This window comes from Dendrobates tinctorius, unplaced genomic scaffold, assembly GCF_039654945.1.
Source record: "Dendrobates tinctorius isolate UK_male_01 unplaced genomic scaffold, ASM3965494v1 ptg000057l, whole genome shotgun sequence".
In the NCBI taxonomy this organism is placed as follows: domain Eukaryota; kingdom Metazoa; phylum Chordata; class Amphibia; order Anura; family Dendrobatidae; genus Dendrobates; species Dendrobates tinctorius.
This window is the reverse complement of record NW_027361725.1, coordinates 29,789,558-29,807,117: the sequence shown is the minus strand read 5'-3', so window position 1 is coordinate 29,807,117 and position 17,560 is coordinate 29,789,558.

Sequence of the window (17,560 nt, the reverse complement as noted above, 5' to 3'; positions counted from 1 at the left end):
TTGGGTCCGATCACTAAGCCAGTTATGAATCCACCTAACAGTTGCCTTGTCCATACCATACTTAGTCATTTTTTCAATAAGGATTGTATGAGAGACTTTGTCAAATGCTTTGCTGAAGTCAAGATATACTATATCTACAGCATTTCCTTGATCCACCCAATCAGTGATACCGTCATAGAAGGAAATTAAGTTAGTCTGACATGACTTATTAGTTACAAACCCATGCTGACTCTGTTTAATCACGTCATTCTTATCCAGGTATTGACATACATGTTGTTTAATAATTTGTTCAAAGATCTTTCCTGGTATAGAAGTCAGACTCACCGGCCTATAGTTACCTGGGTCCACCTTCTTCCCCTTTTTGAAGATAGGAACAACATTTGCTCTTCTCCAGTCTTCTGGCACTTCTCCTGTTCTCCAAGAATTTTCAAAGATTATAGAGAGGGGTTCAAAAATTTCTTCTGCTATCTCCTTCAGTACTCTGGGGTGTAATTCATCTGGACCTGGAGACTTGAATTCATTTAGGCTAGCTAAGTGTTTCCTCACTATCTTTCTGTTTATAGATATCCTGGATTCTTCTATTCCCTTAATAGGACAGTGAATAACAGTTGATGTTACATTTCCTTTCTGAGAGAAAACAGATGCAAAATAGGAATTTAAAAGTTCAGCCTTCTCAACATCCTGTCTTACCATTTCATCATTTTCATCCTGTAAAAATCCTATAGCATCTTTGACTTTTCTTTTACTTTTGACATATCCCCAAAATCCTTTATTGTAAGTAATGCCTTCAGCTGGTGCCTGATAGTGCTTTGTTCTTGGATAGCAGATATGAAAAGTCTACATTTGTGGAAGTATTGTTTGACATCATTCAGTCTTTGGGTCGGAGTCTACCAGTATGGCACATCTAGAATTGGCAATCTTTGCCCACTATTCCTTGCAGCAACTACAAATCTGTCAGATTGCAAAGCCATCTCCTGTGTACAGCACACTCTTCAGGTCACCCAAAGATTTTCATTTGGTTTCAAGTTCGGGCACTGGCCGGGCGATTCCAAAACTTTGATCTTTTTCTGAAGAAGGCTTTTTTTGTTTGCTGATTTGAAGGTGTGCTTGGGGTCAATGATGCGTTGAAAGGCGAAATTCCTTTTTTAGCAGAGACCTGATATTTGGAGGTGTTGATAATTCCCTCCAACTTGACTAACGCTCCAGTTCCAGGTACTGAAAAACAGCTCCAAAGCATAGTGCTGCCTCCAACATGCTTCACTTTGGATATGGTATTCTTTTGATGCCAAGCATACCTTATTTAATTATGGCCAAAAAGTTCAGTCTTGGTCTCATCAAATCATAACACATTTTCCATCATGCATCTGGCATAGTTGATGATACAGGTCCAGAAATATTTGGACAGAAACCAAATCTTTGTGATTTGTGCTCTGCATCCTGCTATTCTTGGTTTATAATGAAACAACTGAGATGCAATTAAAGTGTAGAATTTAAGGTTTAAAGGGATTGAACGACAATAACTTATGCCACAATTTCAAACATTTTTCTACAAAGCCTCCTCATTTTAGGGACTCAAAAATAAATGGAGAAATTAACTTCGCCATAAATGTTCATTTTTAATACTTTGTAGAGAATCCTTTGCAGACATTGACAACCTGAAGTCTCGAAGCCATGGATTTCACCAAACGCTGGGTTTCCTCCTTTGTTATGCTTTGCCAGGCTTTTACTTCTGCTGACTTCAGTTACTGCATGTTTGTGGGTCTTTCTGCCTTAGGTTTTATCTTAACCCCTTAACATCCAATGACGCACAGAGTCAGTCATTGGATGTCTCCTCCTGTTTGGTGCGGACTCCGGCGATGAGCCCACACCTTTTCCGGCACATGACAGCTAATCTGTACAGCTGACGTACACGAAACAGACGCGGGTGAAATCGCGATTCACCCGCGGCTGTTAACATGATAAATGCCGCTGTCAAATTCTTGACAGTGGCATTTAACATACACGCGCAGGAAGCACGTCATTACCTCCTCCCATTGGCGCCTGTGTCACATGACCACGGGTCGCCAATGGGTTGGCATGACAACCCGGGGTCAGCAGAAGACCCCTGTGGTTGTCATTGGTGGATTGCTATGAGCACCGCCTGGTGGTTGGCGCTCATAGCAAGTGAGCATATCTGCTACATAGAGCAGGGCTGCAGCCCTGCTTTATGTAGCAGAGGCGATCGGACAACTGCAACTTCAAGTCTCCCATGGAGACTATTGAATCAAGTAAATAGTAAAAAAATAAATAAAAGTTCAAATCACCCCCTTTTTGCCCCATTCAACATAAAACAATAAAAAAAATTAAATATACACATATATGGAATCGCTTGATCTATCAATATATAAAAAGAATTCATCCAATTGGTAAACGGCGTAGTGAAAAAAAAAAAATCGAAACACGTGAATTACGTTTTTTTTGTTCTAGTAAAAAAAAGCCGAACAAAAAACAAGTGTGGGATTGCACTTTTTTTGCTATTTCACTGCACTTGGAATTTTTTTTTTCTATTACACGACATGGTAAAACCAATGGTGTAGTTCAAAAGTACAAAGCTTTCCGCAAAAAACAAGCCTCCACATGGCCATTTTGACGAAAAAATAAAGTTATGGCTCTGGGAAGAAGGGGAGCAAAAAATGAAAATGCAAATCCAAAAATACTCCTGGTCGTTAAGGGGTTAAGCGTGTAAAATGCATGCTCAATGGGGCCGAGATCTGGTGATTGAGTTGGCCATTACAGAAAATTCTTGAGTTGCTTTCGCACTATGATTTGGGTATTCGGAAATCTGCACTGTGTAGCGTCGTCCAATCAACCTTGCTGCATTTGGGTGAATGTGAGCAGAAGGTATTGCCCCGTACACTTGAGAATTCATGCGGCTATCAATAAACACTAGTGACCCAGTGCCACTGGCAGCCATGCATGCCCATGCTATCACACTGCCTCCACCATGTTTTACAGAGGATGTGGTTTGCTTTGGATCATGAGCCATTCCAGGCCTTCTCCATACGTTCTTATTCCCATCAGTCTGGTACAGGTTGACCTTAGTTTCATCAGTCCAAATAATGCTTTTCCAGAACTGGGCGGCTTTACTTGTTTTTTTTACAAAGTCAAATCTGACCTTTCTATTTTTAAGGCTGATTAATGGTTTGCACCTTGTGGTGAAACTGCTGTATTTGCTCTCATCAAGTCTTCTCTTTATGGTAGACTTAGATGCTGAAACAACTACTTCCTGGAGAGTATTCTTCCCTTGGGTGGATGTTGTGAAGGGCTTTTCACCATGGATCATCCACCGCTGTTGTCTTCCATGGACATCTAGGCATTTTTGAGTTCCAAAGCTCACTAGTGTGCTTTTTTTTTTTTTTTTTTTAAAGAATGTACCAAACTTGCTTTGACCACAGATAGCAGAAATGTTATCTCTCTTCTGCATTTCTTCATTTTTTTTCAGGCTAATGGTCTGTTTCTTTTCCATTGGGAATGTCTTTAACCTCATGTTGTGAGTTCTTAGCAACAACTTTCAAATGCAAATGCCACACCTTGAATCTAGGGATGAGCGAGCATATTCGTGGGTACTCGTTACTCGGCGAATAATGCGGTACTCGGAAAATTGCGAGCATTTCACTACTCGCCTCGCTATTCGGTTCTCCCGCCCAGCAATTGCCAATCACAGTAATGCTGCACCCTTCTTGGCTGTGGGTGGCATTACTATGATTGGCTGGCTGCCCAGCGTCCTATGAGTCATCATAGCCTGGCACTAAGCCCTGCCGCTGCCATTTTCTGCACATTGCATGCAGAACACAGCTAGTGTAGGGAGAGTGTGAGCAGCTGCTGGGGAGAGTTGTATTATTTGGTTCAAATCAGCCAGAAATCCTCTGTGAACCCAAAAGCACTTTTCAGAGCTGAAAGTATAAGGTCAGGGTGGGACTGAGTAGTGACCGTTTTCCCAGCTTTGTTTTAGGTCACATTTACCACTGCAGGGCAGGTTTTTTGTGCAGTTGCGGTGCTGTGTTCACAGCGAATAGGACGCACGCACGGTACTGCACAACTGACACGCAGCCAGCACCACTGTCTTGTGTGGTGTCTGGGCTCTGTTCTTTATTGCCTTAAACATCAGGGCAGTTTTTTTGTGCTGTTGCGGTACTGTGTTCACAGTGAATAGCACGCACGGTACTGCACAACTGACATGCAGCCAGCACCGCTGTCTTGTGTGGTGTCTGGGCTGTGTTCTTGCCTTAAACGTCAGGGCAGTTTTTTTGTGCTGTTGCGGTGCTGTGTACCAGGCAGCGAATAGTACGCACACACGCTACTGCACAACTGACACGTAGCCAGCACCACTGTCTTGATTGGTGTTTGGGCTGTGAATGCTTGCCTTAAACCTCAGGGCAGTTTTTTGTGCTGTTGCGGTGCTGTGTTCACAGCGAATAGCACGCAGTGCAATTTTTAGTGGCAGCTCCGCTGTCTTGTGTGGTTACTGGGGTCCGTAATCTCACCTTAAACCTCAGGGCAATTATTTTCTGCTGCTGCGGTGCCGTTTGTAAAACACAAAGCAGTACAAGGCAGTATTGATACCTTACACAAAGCACTAACTGCTCCTTGTTCCCCAATATCTGCATCTGAACATCTGCAACTATGGCAGAAAAATCCAAAATTCCTAAAAAGGGACGGGAACATGGGGTTGTTGTTGCCCAACAAGGCACAGAGTCTGGGAGATCGAAGAAGGTTGATACATCTAGGTTTCTGGCGAAATTTCCCAGTCTGGAACATAAACGAGCCTGGAAGCCAGAAGAACAAGAGCAGATACTGTCTTGGATGGCTGATAAGGCCTCAACTAAATGTTCTAGCAGCACCCAATCGTCCATGACAAAACAGTCTACTGTCCATACAGATAACGCTGGGTCATCCTATTCTCAACTTGTTCCTAGTTCATCACCCGGTCAGGAGTCACAGGAAACATTTGACTCCAACCTTGGTCACTTCGAGGATCTCTTTGATCCATTTCCTTGCATTGCCTCTGAGCTCTCACCGCGCGACAGTGAAGAGGAACGTGAGGGGGTATCGTCTGTTGAAGATGGCTAAATATTTGAAACCCCACGTCCAGAAGAAAGCCACTTTCATCCACGTGATATAGCGGGTGAAGAGGTGGAGGCTGATGGTGATGATACACAGTTGCCATATGGCCAGTCGCCAATATCAACACGGAAGGAGGATGACATGGATGACTAGGTGGTCGATGAAGAGACCACCGATCCGACCTGGGCCGTTGGCACACATAGCCAGCACAGCAGCACAGAGTATGAAGGTGGATATGTAGCACCAACAAAGGCAACAAGGGCTACTGGTTTGAGTAGAGTGTGAACTGTGTCAACTGTTGCCAAGAGCAATCCCTCTGTGCCCCTGTCACGTCGCTGCCGCCGCCTGCGCCCCATCAGACTCACCGGACCACAGCTTCCCGGCGCGTCCCCATCTCTGCCCCTGCTCCGATGACAGTGCTTGCGGTCTCCCGGGCGCGCACTGCCCGCAGGTCTCGACGGGCACGCGCACTTTGTGAGCCCGTCGCTCCTCCTGGTCCTCTCGATGGTATGGAGGACCCTGACCCAGAAGCTCCTCCCCACTCTTCTATATCAGGCCGTCGCTCCCTAGTGACGCTGCCTGATCGTCACGTGTACCTCCGTGTCATTCTGGCCCCACATTTGCTGACGTCCTCTCCTGTTCCCTCTGCGCTACCGCTGCTAGACTTGTACTCCCATCGCTGTTACCTGTTCTCTCCTGTGTTTTCAGTGTGACAGCCTTGCCATCCAGTGCGTTCCTGCCGTCCTTCCCTGGTCCAGCCTCCTGTGTTCCTGCCGTCCTTCCCTGGTCCAGCCTCCTGAGTTCCTGCCGTCCTACCCTGGTCCAGTCTCCTGCGTTCCTGCCGTCCTACCCTGGTCCAGTCTCCTGTGTTCCTGCCGTCCTACCCTGGTCCAGTCTCCTGTGTTCCTGCCGTCCTACCCTGGTCCAGTCTCCTGTGTTCCTGCCGTCCTACCCTGGTCCAGTCTCCTGTGGTCCTGTCGTCCTACCCTGGTCCAGTCTCCTGTGGTCCTGCCGTCCTACCCTGGTCCAGTCTCCTGTGGTCCTGCCGTTCTACCCTGGTCCAGTCTTCTGTGTTCCTGCCGTTCCACCCTGGTCCAGTCTCCTGTGTTCTTGCTGTTCTACCCTGGTCCAGTCTCCTGCCGTCCTGCCGTTCTACTCGGTGTCTCCGGCTACCTTGCCGACCACCCGCCTGCGCTCCCCCGGCTGTCTGGGTATCAGCTGCTGCGGTAATAGTCTTCCCTGGGCCTGTCCCTAACACTCCCTGTATAGGGGGTGGTCCACCTGGTCCGCTCGCCCAGGGGAGGTTCATTGCCGTGGTCCAGTGGGTTCACCCTGGGGGATCCTAACAGTACGATCAGGCCATGAATCCCGCTGGTACCTCAGCAACCACCCAGAAGGAACTGGCGACTCTCCGAGACAGCCAGACTCGGATCATGACTTTCCTAAAGTCTATGGAATCCCGGTTATCGGCACTACAGCCCTCGGATCCCGGAAGTGCATCGCAGCTGGCCAGTCTCCAGCAGGAGCTCGCCCAGCAACGCGATACCCAGGGTCATATTTTAAATTATATGGCTTCGGTGGATAACCGACTCCTTGCTCTCCAGTCTGCTGCAGCTGCCCCTGCTCTGGTGCCGCTCCCACATCCACCACCCCGGTTAGCTAAACCTCCGCGGTATGGCGGAGACCCCCGATTATGCAGGGGGTTCCTTAATCAGTGCCAATTGCACTTTGAATTGCTGCCCCAGCAATATCCTACGGACCGTGCCAAGGTGGCCTTTCTGGTATCCCACTTGGAGGGTGACACATTGGCCTGGGTAAACCCTCTGGGAACGAGACGACCCGGTGGTCTCCCAGCTCTCCACGTTCCTCGAGACCTTTCACAAGGTCTTTGACGAACCAGGACGCCTGGCCTCAACTACGGAGTCCCTTTTTAATCTTCGCCAGGGTACTCTTTCTGTGGGCCAATATGCCATTCAGTTTCGCACCTTGTCCTCGGAGCTCGGGTGGAACGAGGCATTGGTGGGAGCATTTTGGCGGGGTTTGTCTGCTCGCATCAAGGACGAGCTGGCGGGTCGGGACACTCCCACGTCCCTGGAGGATCTCATTTCCCTGGCGACTCGCATTGACTTGCGCTTCCCCGCGTTTCCCTAGCAACCCGCAGTCCTTCTGGTCCGCGGGTTGGCTCTACCTCCGATGCCCGGCTTCGGAACCAATGCAGGTAGGTCGCCTCAAACCAGCAGAGCAGCGCCGCCAGGAGAGGTTCGACAAGGGCCTCTGTCTTTACTGTGGCAGTTCTTCCCATCTTCTGCGCTCATGTCTGGTGAGGCCGGGAAACGCCTCCGCCTAGGACAGGTAAGAGAGGCCTCCCTAGGTGTTAGTGATACCTCTCCACCCTTGACCCTATCTGTCCTACTCAATCTTGGTGCCTCCTGCATTTCTGAGCTGGCCTATATTGATTCTGGAGCTGCCGGAAACCATCCAGCTCGAGGCGGTCAAAAAGTTGCGGATACCTGTCAGATCCTTGGCGTCTCCTCAGCAGTTAGCTTCTGTCGACGGCGCTCCCCTGCGGGAGGTCGTTACGTTGGTTACCGAAGAAGTGGAATTACAAGTCGGAGCTCTACATCGGGAGTTGATAGCCTTCTTGGTATTGCCCTCGCTATCTCACACGCTACTCTTAGGCCTTCCGTGGTTAAGGACCCATGAATCCGTTCTTGATTGGCGATCTGGGGACATTCTTCGGTGGGGTCAGTCGTGCCACTCTTCGTGTCTTCTTCCCGTTCTGCCGATCAAGTTGCCTAGAACTCCAGCGGCGCCCGTGGGCTTGCCTTCAGCCTATTGGTCCTTCGCGGACGTTTTCAACAGGAAGGGTGCGGAATGCCTGCCTCCCCATCGTCCTTATGACTGCTCCATCGACCTCGTTCCAGGCTCTACTCCACCCCGGGGCCGAATTTATCCTTTGAATCCTCTTGAAACACAAGCCATGTCCGGGTACGTCCAGGAGGGTCTGGCTAGAGGCTTTATTCGGAAGTCTACTTCACCCGCAGGTGCGGGCTTCTTTTTCGTGAAGAAGAAGGATGTGGCTCTTCGTCCTTGCATCGACTACCAGGGCCTCAATGATATCACTATCAAGAACAAGTATCTGCTTCCTCTCATTCCGGAGCTGTTTGATCGGTTGCGGGGGGCATGAATTTTCACCAAACTGGACCTGCGTGGGGGCTACAATCTTATCCGCATTCGCCCTGGTGATGAATGGAAGACCGCGTTCAACACCAGGGATGGCCACTATGAATATTTGGTCATGCCCTTTGGCCTGTGCAATGCCCCCGCATTATTCCAAGAATTCGTGAATGACATTTTCCGAGACCTCCTGTACTCTTGTGTGGTGGTGTATCTGGACAATATTCTTGTCTTTTCCTCGGATCTGGCGGCCCATAGGAGGAGTGTTCGTCTAGTCCTCTCACGCCTGAGGGAGAATCGCCTATATGCGAAACTGGAGAAATGCTCCTTTGAACAAACCTCTCTTCCGTTCCTGGGGTACATTGTTTCTGATTCTGGCTTAAGCATGGATCCAGAGAAAGTGTCAACCGTACTCAACTGGCCACAACCTCATGGAGTCAAGGCAATTCAACGATTCCTGGGTTTTGCCAATTACTACCAGCAATTCATTCCTCATTTTTCTTCCTTGACCGCTCCCATCACCTCTCTGATTCGTAAGGGAGCCAACCTGCACGTCTGGTCTTCTGAGGCCGAAGAATCCTTCCTTGCCCTGAAGCGAGCCTTTGCTTCTGCTCCAGTCCTTCACCGCCCAGAGACTAACAAACCTTTCATTTTGGAGGTGGATGCCTCTGCCATCGGGGCCGGAGCCGTACTCTCTCAGAGATCTCCTTCCGGGCGTCTAGTCACCTGTGGCTTCTTTTCGAAAACGTTCTCTGCTCCAGAACGGAACTACTCCATTGGTGACAGGGAGCTTTTGGCCATCAAGATGGCGTTGCAGGAATGGCGGTACCTTTTAGAAGGAGCGGTGCATCCTTTTAAAGTCTACACGGACCATAATAATCTGGCTTACATCCGATCGGCACAGAGACAACCCACGACAAGCGAGATGGTCTTTGCTTTTCGCCCGTTTCGATTTCGAAGTGCACTTTTGCCCGGGTAGGAAGAACCTCAAGGCTGATGCGTTGTCCAGATCCTTTCTTGCCGTCGATTCCGAGGAGGACCCTGCGCACATCCTGGATCCCTCCAAGATCATCACAGTGGCACCTCTCAGTCTGTCTGCCCTACCACCGGGTAAGACCTTCGTCCTAGTAACCAACAGGAAACGAGTCTTGCATTGGAGTCATGCTTCCAAGATTGCAGGCCATGTGGGATTGAAAAAGACACTTCTTCTGGTCTCACGCTACTATTGGTGGCCTACTCTTCCTCAAGATGTTCGTAGTTTTATAGCCTCGTGTCCATCCTGTGCCAAAAATAAGGTTCCCAGGCAATTACCTTCTGGACTCTTGCACCCGCTTCCAGTTCCTTCGGCTCCCTGGCAGCACATTGCCATGGACTTTGTCACTGACCTGCCTCGTTCTTCTGGATGTACGGTCATCTCCAAGATGGATCATTTCATCCCTCTGTCTGGATTACCCTCAGCTCCTGAATTGGCGAAGATTTTTATCCACCATATTTTTCGTCTCCATGGCTTTCCTCAACGTATTGTTTCTGATAGAGGAGTCCAGTTCACCTCCCGATTTTGGAGAACAGTCTGCAAGTTTATGGACGTCACACTGGATTTCTCCTCTGCATATCACCCTCAGACTAACGGTCAAGCAGAGCGTACAAACCATATTTTGGTTAATTACCTCCATCATTTTTCCAACGCTCACCAGAACGACTGGTCAGACTTGCTCCCTTGGGCCGAATTTGCGTATAACAACCACGCTAACGAATCTTCTGCAAGTCTCCCTTCTTTATCGTCTACGGGCTACATCCAGGCGTGCCTCTACCGATTCCTCCTGTTTCGGGTGTGCCGGCCGCTGATCTTCTGTCTCAGGAGTTCTCCAGGATCTGGCACGGTACTGCACAACTGACATGAAGCCAGCGCCGCTGTCTTGTGTGGTGTCTGGGCTGTGTTCTTGCCTTAAACGTCAGGGCAGTTTTTTTGTGCTGTTGCGGTGCTGTGTACAGGCAGCGAATAGTATGCACACACGCTACTGCACAACTGACACGTAGCCAGCACCACTGTCTTGATTGGTGTTTGGGCTGTGAATGCTTGCCTTAAACCTCAGGGCAGTTTTTTGTGCTGTTGCGGTGCTGTGTTCACAGTGAATAGCACGCTGTGCAATTTTTAGTGGCAGCTCCGCTGTCTTGTGTGGTTACTGGGGTCCGTAATCTCACCTTAAACCTCAGGGCAATTATTTTCTGCTGCTGCGGTGCCGTTTGTAAAACACAAAGCAGTACTAGGCTGTATTGCTACCTTACACAAAGCAATATCTGCATCTGAACATCTGCAACTATGGCAGAAAAATCCAAAATTCCTAAATAGGGACGGGGACATGGGGTTGTTGTTGCCCAACAAGGCACAGAGTCTGGGAGATCGAAGAAGGTTGATACATCTAGGTTCCTGGCGAAATTTCCCGGTCTGGAACATAAACGAGCCTGGAAGCCAGGAGAACAAGAGCAGATACTGTCTTGGATGGCTGATAAGGCCTCAACGAAATGTTCTAGCAGCACCCAATCGTCCATGACAAAACAGTCTACTGTCCATACAGATAACGCTGGGTCATCCTATTCTCAACTTGTTCCTAGTTCATCACCCAGTAAGGAGTCACAGGAAACATTTGACCCCAACCTTGGTCACTTCGAGGATCTCTTTGATCCATTTCCTTGCATTGCCTCTGAGCTCTCACCGCGCGACATTGAAGAGGAACGTGAGGGGGTATCGTCTGTTGAAGATGGCTAAATATTTGAAACCCCACATCCAGAAGAAAGCCACTTTCATCCACGTGATATACCGGGTGAAGAGGTGGAGGCTGTTGGTGATGATACACAGTTGCCATCTGGGCCAGTCGCCAATATCAACACGGAAGGAGGATGACATGGGATGACGAGGTGGTCGATGAAGAGACCACCGATCCAACCTGGGCCGTTGGCACACATAGCCAGCACAGAGTATGAAGGTGGATATGTAGCACCAACAAAGGCACCAAGGGCTACTGGTTTGAGTAGAGTGTGAACTGTGTCAACTGTTGCCAAGAGCAATCCCTCTGTGCCCCTGTCACGTCGCCGCCGCCCCATCAGACTCACCGGACCACAGCTTCCCGGCGCGTCCCCGTCTCTGCCCCTGCTCCGATGACAGCGCTTGCGGTCTCCCGGGCGCGCACCCCCCGCAGGTCTCGACGGGCACGCGCACTTCCTCCTTTGTGAGCCCGTTGCTCCTCCTGGTCCTCTCGATGGTATGGAGGACCCTGACCCAGAAGCTCCTCCCCACTCTTCTATATCAGGCCGTCGCTCCCTAGTGACGCTGCCTGATCGTCACGTGTACCTCCGTGTCATTCTGGCCCCACACTTGCTGGCGTCCTCTCCTGCTCCCTCTGTGCTACCGCTGCTAGACTTGTCCTCCCATCGCTGTTATCTGTTCTCTCCTGTGTTTTCAGTGTGACAACCTTGCCATCCCGTGGTTCCTGCCGTCCTTCCCTGATCCAACCTCCTGTATTCCTGCCGTCCTACCCTGGTCCAGTCTCCTGTGTTCCTGCCGTCCTACCCTGGTCCAGTCTCCTGCGTTCCTGCCGTCCTACCCTGGTCCAGTCTCCTGCATTCCTGCCGTTCTACCCTGGTCCAGTCTCCTGTGTTCCTGCCGTTCTACCCTGGTCCAGTCTCCTGTGTTCCTGCCGTTCCACCCTGGTCCAGTCTCCTGTGTTCCTGCCGTTCCACCCTGGTCCAGTCTCCTGTGTTCTTGCCGTTCTACCCTGGTCCAGTCTCCTGCCGTCCTACCCGGTGTCTCCGGCTACCTTGCCGACCACCCGCCTGCGCTCCCCCGGCTGTCTGGGTATCAGCTGCCGTGGTAATAGTCTTCCCTGGGCCTGTCCCTAACACTCCCTGTATAGGGGGTGGTCCACCTGGTCTGCTCGCCCAGGGGAGGTTCGTTGCCGTGGTCCAGTGGGTTCACCCTCGGGGATCCTAACAGCCCCAAGTCAAGGCAAGGGTGCGTTCAGTCGCTGTCTGGAATTTTTTTCCGATAGTTTTTCTGAACAAAATGTCATCTGTAGCATCTGCCATAGGAAGCTGAGCAGAGGCCAGGGCAAAGGCAACCAAAACACCACCGTATGCGGAAGCACATGGCAGCCAAGCACCCTAGTCGGTGGGCTGAACAACAGGGTACCAAATCAGTGTCTGTGACTGCGGGTCAATCCACTGCCATGTCGCCTGTGATACGTCCTTTCCAATCTGCTGGGCAGGAAGCAGGTGATCATCATACCTCTTGCTCACAATCTGCGGTTGCACAGACACAGGCCACAACAAGCTCACCCACTTGTTTGTCCCAGGAAAGCGTCCAATTGTCCGTGCCCCAGATGTATGAAAGGACGCGTAAATACCAAGCCACACACCCACAAGCACAAATGCTGAACGCGCACATTGCCAAGTTGCTAGCCATGAAGATATTGCCGTTTAGGCTTGTGTGGACACAGTCTTTCTGTGATCTTTTGGCTGTGGCTGCCCCACGATACTCGGTTACCAGCCGGCACTATTTTTCCCGGTGTGCCGTCCCCGCGTTACACCAGCGCGTCTTAAACAATCTAAAGCGGGCTCTCACCAACGCAGTAACCGGGAAGGTCCATCTTACAACAGACACGTGGACAAGTACTTGTGGCCAGGGACGATACATCTGTCACGGCACACTGTCTCAACCTGGTGGAGGGTGGGACAAAGTCTCAAACTGGACCATTAACACAGATCCTACCCACGCCACGAATAGTGGGCCCAACCTCAATCAGGGTTTCCGCCTCATCATATACGCCAGTCTCCCTTCTTCCTCCTCCGCCTCGTCATCCTATGCTGAATTACCCTCCACATCACTCCCAAGTTGGGAACTGTGCAGCAGCGCATCGGCAAAACGCTCTGCTGAGGCTGATCTGCTTAGGTGAAACACCACACACTGCAGCAGAGCTGTGGCAAGGAATAAAATAACAGACTGATCAGTGGCTCTCCCCACTGCAACTCCAACCTGGTCTGGTTGTCTGTGACAATGGGCGTAACTTTCTGAATACCAGCTTAAACATGCCCGTCACACTGAGACTCAGCCAAGACACAACAACTGTCGAGTGGGTGTGGATCGCTGATATTTGTGAGGTGCTTGATAACTTTGAGTACTGCACCAAGCTTGTGAGCGGTGATCAGGCTATTATCAGCGTAACCATCCCTATGTTATGTCTGCTGCAAAAAATCGCTGCAGAATCAAAAAATGGAATCTTTGTGTGCCCAGCAGCTGGATATGGAGCAAGATTTCACAATGGGTGATCCTACCCAACCCAGCCAATATAATCAGGTAACATTGGGGGATGAAGATGATGAAAATGAGGAGAGGAATTCTTTTTCAGTGGTACCAAGGGGACACCTCATGCTATAGAGGGGAATCTCAATCCCAGCTTCATGACTGTCCAGCATGGGTAGGCTGGAGAGGAGGAGGTGGATGAGGAAAGTCAGTGTGAGCAGAGGATGGGTATTGTTCCTCCTTCAGGGGTCACAGAACATTTGCCTCTTTGCAGCTTGGCACACTTCATACCTGACTGTCTGTGCCAAGACCCTCGCGTAATCCACATTTTCAATAGCAACCTATACTGGTTGGCCACCTTTCTAGACCCATGGTACAAGGACAAATTTGCTGCACTACTGTTGCAGTCACCAAGGGGTTTCACAATGGAATCCTTCAAGAAGGCGGTTGTCGATCATTTGATGGCAACAGCACCCTCAGACACCACTGCTAGCAGAGATACCAGCTCTGCACAACAGCGTGCATTAGGCTAATTTCACACTTGCTTTTTTTTGCAGCGCGTTTTTCCCACGAAAAAAAACGCATTGAAAAAACGCATACAACTGCTGCGTTTTTTTCAAGCATTTTTATGAGCATGCATGAAAAAAACGCAGCGTTTTTATGCGTTTGTATGCGTTTTTAGTGCGTTTTTACCGCGTTTGCTTTTTTCCAAACATTAGGTGGCCCCTCACACTAACCCAAACCATGACTTTACTAACCCTAACCCTGACCCTAACCCTAACCCTGACCCTAACCCTAACCCTGACCCTGACCCTAACCCTGACCCTGACCCTAACCCTGACCCTAACCCTGACCCTAACCCTTAACCAAACCATACTTAACCCTAACCCAAACCCTAAACCCTAACTAACCCTGACCCTAACCCTGACCCTAACCCTGACCCTAACCCTTAACCAAACCATACTTAACCCAAACCCTAAACCCTAACTAACCCTGACCCTGACCCTAACCCTGACCCTAACCCTGACCCTTAACCAAACCATACTTAACCCTAACCCAAACCCTAAACCCTAACTAACCCTGACCCTAACCCTAACCCTGACCCTAACCCTGACCCTTAACCAAACCATACTTAACCCTTACCCAAACCCTAAACCCTAACTGACCCTAACCCTGACCCTAACCCTAACCCTGACCCTAACCCTAACCCTGACCCTAACCCTTAACCAAACCATACTTAACCCTAACCCAAACCCTAAACCCTAACTAACCCTGACCCTGACCCTAACCCTGACCCTAACCCTGACCCTTAACCAAACCATACTTAACCCTAACCCTAAACCCTAACTAACCCTGACCCTAACCCTAACCCTGACCCTAACCCTAACCCTGACCCTGACCCTAACCCTGACCCTAACCCTTAACCAAACCATACTTAACCCTAACCCAAACCCTAAACCCTAACTAACCCTGACCCTGACCCTGACCCTAACCCCCCTTAACTAACCCTAACTCTAACCCAAACCCCTAAATTCCATGGTTAACAAAAAAAAACGCATGTGCAAAAAAACGCATACATAAGCATGCCAATGCGCACATATGCGCACCCATAGACTTATAATGGGTGTCTTTCTGTAAAAAAACGCATTGCGCGCGCATGCGTTTTTTTGAGGCAAGTCGGACGCCCAAAAAATGCAACAGGATGCATTTTGTGCGCCCGAGCGCATACCGCAAAAAAACGCATGCGCGGAAAAACGCGTACAAACGCATGTGTATGCGCACATAAGCGCATCCCATGCAAAGTATAGGAAAAAAAACGCATGCGCTATTTAGCGCTAAAATACCGCGAAAAAAACGCAAGTGTGAAACCAGCCTTAATGGGGAGAGATACACCAAGCAGGTCCAAAAGAGGTGGTGGTAAAATGTCCACAAACTGGGCTATCTTCAATAAACCGGCTCATCACCAAGGACTAGCTAGAACAGTAGCAATGTCAAGGAGGGAGAAGTTGAACAAGATGGTCAACGACTATCTAAGTGACCATACCTGCGTCCTTCCTGATGCTTCTGTACCATTTAATTACTGGGTATCCAAGCTGCATAGTTGGCCTGACCTCTCCTTCTATGCCTTGGAGGTGCTGGCCTGCCCTGCTACTAGTGTTATGTCAGAGCGTGTTTTCAGTGCCGCTGGGGCAATCATCACAGATACACGCACACGGTTGACAACAGAGAATACAGACAGGCTAAGGGCCCCATCAAACATAGCGATGCACCAGCGATCCCGACAACGATATTACCTTGTCAGAATCGCTGGTGTGTCACTACATAATCGCTGTTGAGCTGCCAAACAGGCAGCTTCACCAGCGATCAGCACCAGCGACACGCAGGTAACAAGCGGCGCACATCGCTTAGTTACCCACTGTGTACCTTATTTACCAGCGCTCTGGTGCAGGGAGCTGGTAACCAAGGTACACATCGGGTCTCTAAGCAGCGCACGGCACTTAGAAACCCGATGTGTATCTTGGTTACCAGCTCCCTGCACCAGTGCACTGGTAACTAAGGTACACATTGGGTTTCTAAGCACTGCGCGCCGCTTAGAGACCCGATGTTTACCTTAGTTACCAGCGGCAGCTCGCTGGTCTCCCGCCTGTCACACGCAGTGATGCGTGCTGGCCAGGGGGAGACCAGCGATCAAAAAAATGTCCTGGCCATTCCAGGACGATCAGCGATACCCGGCAGGGGGGCCGGTCGCTGAGAAGTGTCACACACCACGATCTTGCTGATGAGATCGCTGTTGCGTCACAAAACCTGTGACTCAGCAGTGATCTCTCTAGCGAGATCGCTATGTGTGACGGGTGTTTGACTCTGATAAAATTTAACAAGGACTGGATTTTTCAACAGTATTTAAGCCCTCCAGATGACAGTATCCCAACCTAAAGTCACCCAACACGTTTTTTGTTTTTTTTTTAAATGGGTGATCACATCCATCCCTTCTCATACAAGCCCCTTTTCTTCTTACACATGTTTTCAAAACCTGCTTCCGACACATGTACATCATGGTCAATAAGCTAAAAACAATGTTATGTTAATATTTCCCATCGGAGGCACTTGTGATGAGAGTGAGATCCTTCTTCCTTCATCAACCATGGTATCATGCCCCTTGGGCTAATTTTTGGAGACACTATGGCTATGCCTGGACACTGGGCACGGCCACCTCTATGCTAGTAGTCCTGTCTTTATCATAATTGCTTGGCCCTTCAGACCTGCTTTGCTTCCTTCTTCAACCATGATACAGCCCCTTGGGCTAATTTCTGTGATGTGACAGATCAGCGATTTGTCACATGACAGTTGTCACTCCTGGGACAAAGTATTAAAGTTTAGAAAAGAAAAAAAAAGTGTAAATTATTTATAAAAAAAAAAAAATCGCTAAATAAATTAAAAAAAAATCTTCCCTAATAAATTCATTTTTTGGAAATAAAAAATAACAAAAAACAAAAGTACACATTTAGTAACGCCGCGTCCGTAACGACCCGCCCTATAAAACTGTCCCATTAGTTAACCCCTTTAGCGAACCCCTTAAAAAATAAAAACAAAGCAAAAAATAATTCTTTATTATCAAACCGCCGAACAAAAAGTGCAATAACGCGCAATCAAAAAGACGGATATAAATAATCATGGTACCGCTGAAAACGTCATCTTGTCCCGCAAAACACAAGCCACCACACAGCGTCATCAGCGAAAAAATAAAGTTATAGCTCGCAGAATAAAGCGATGCAAAAATAATTATTTTTTAAATAAAACTGTTTTCATTGCATAAAAGCGCCAAAACAAAAAAATGACATAAATGAGGTATCGCTGTAACCGTACCGACCCGAAGAATAAAACTGCTTTATCAATTTTACCACATGCGGAACAGTGTAAATGCACCCCCAAAAGAAATTCTTGAAATGCTGTTTTGTTTTCATTCTGCGTCCCAAAAATCGGAAT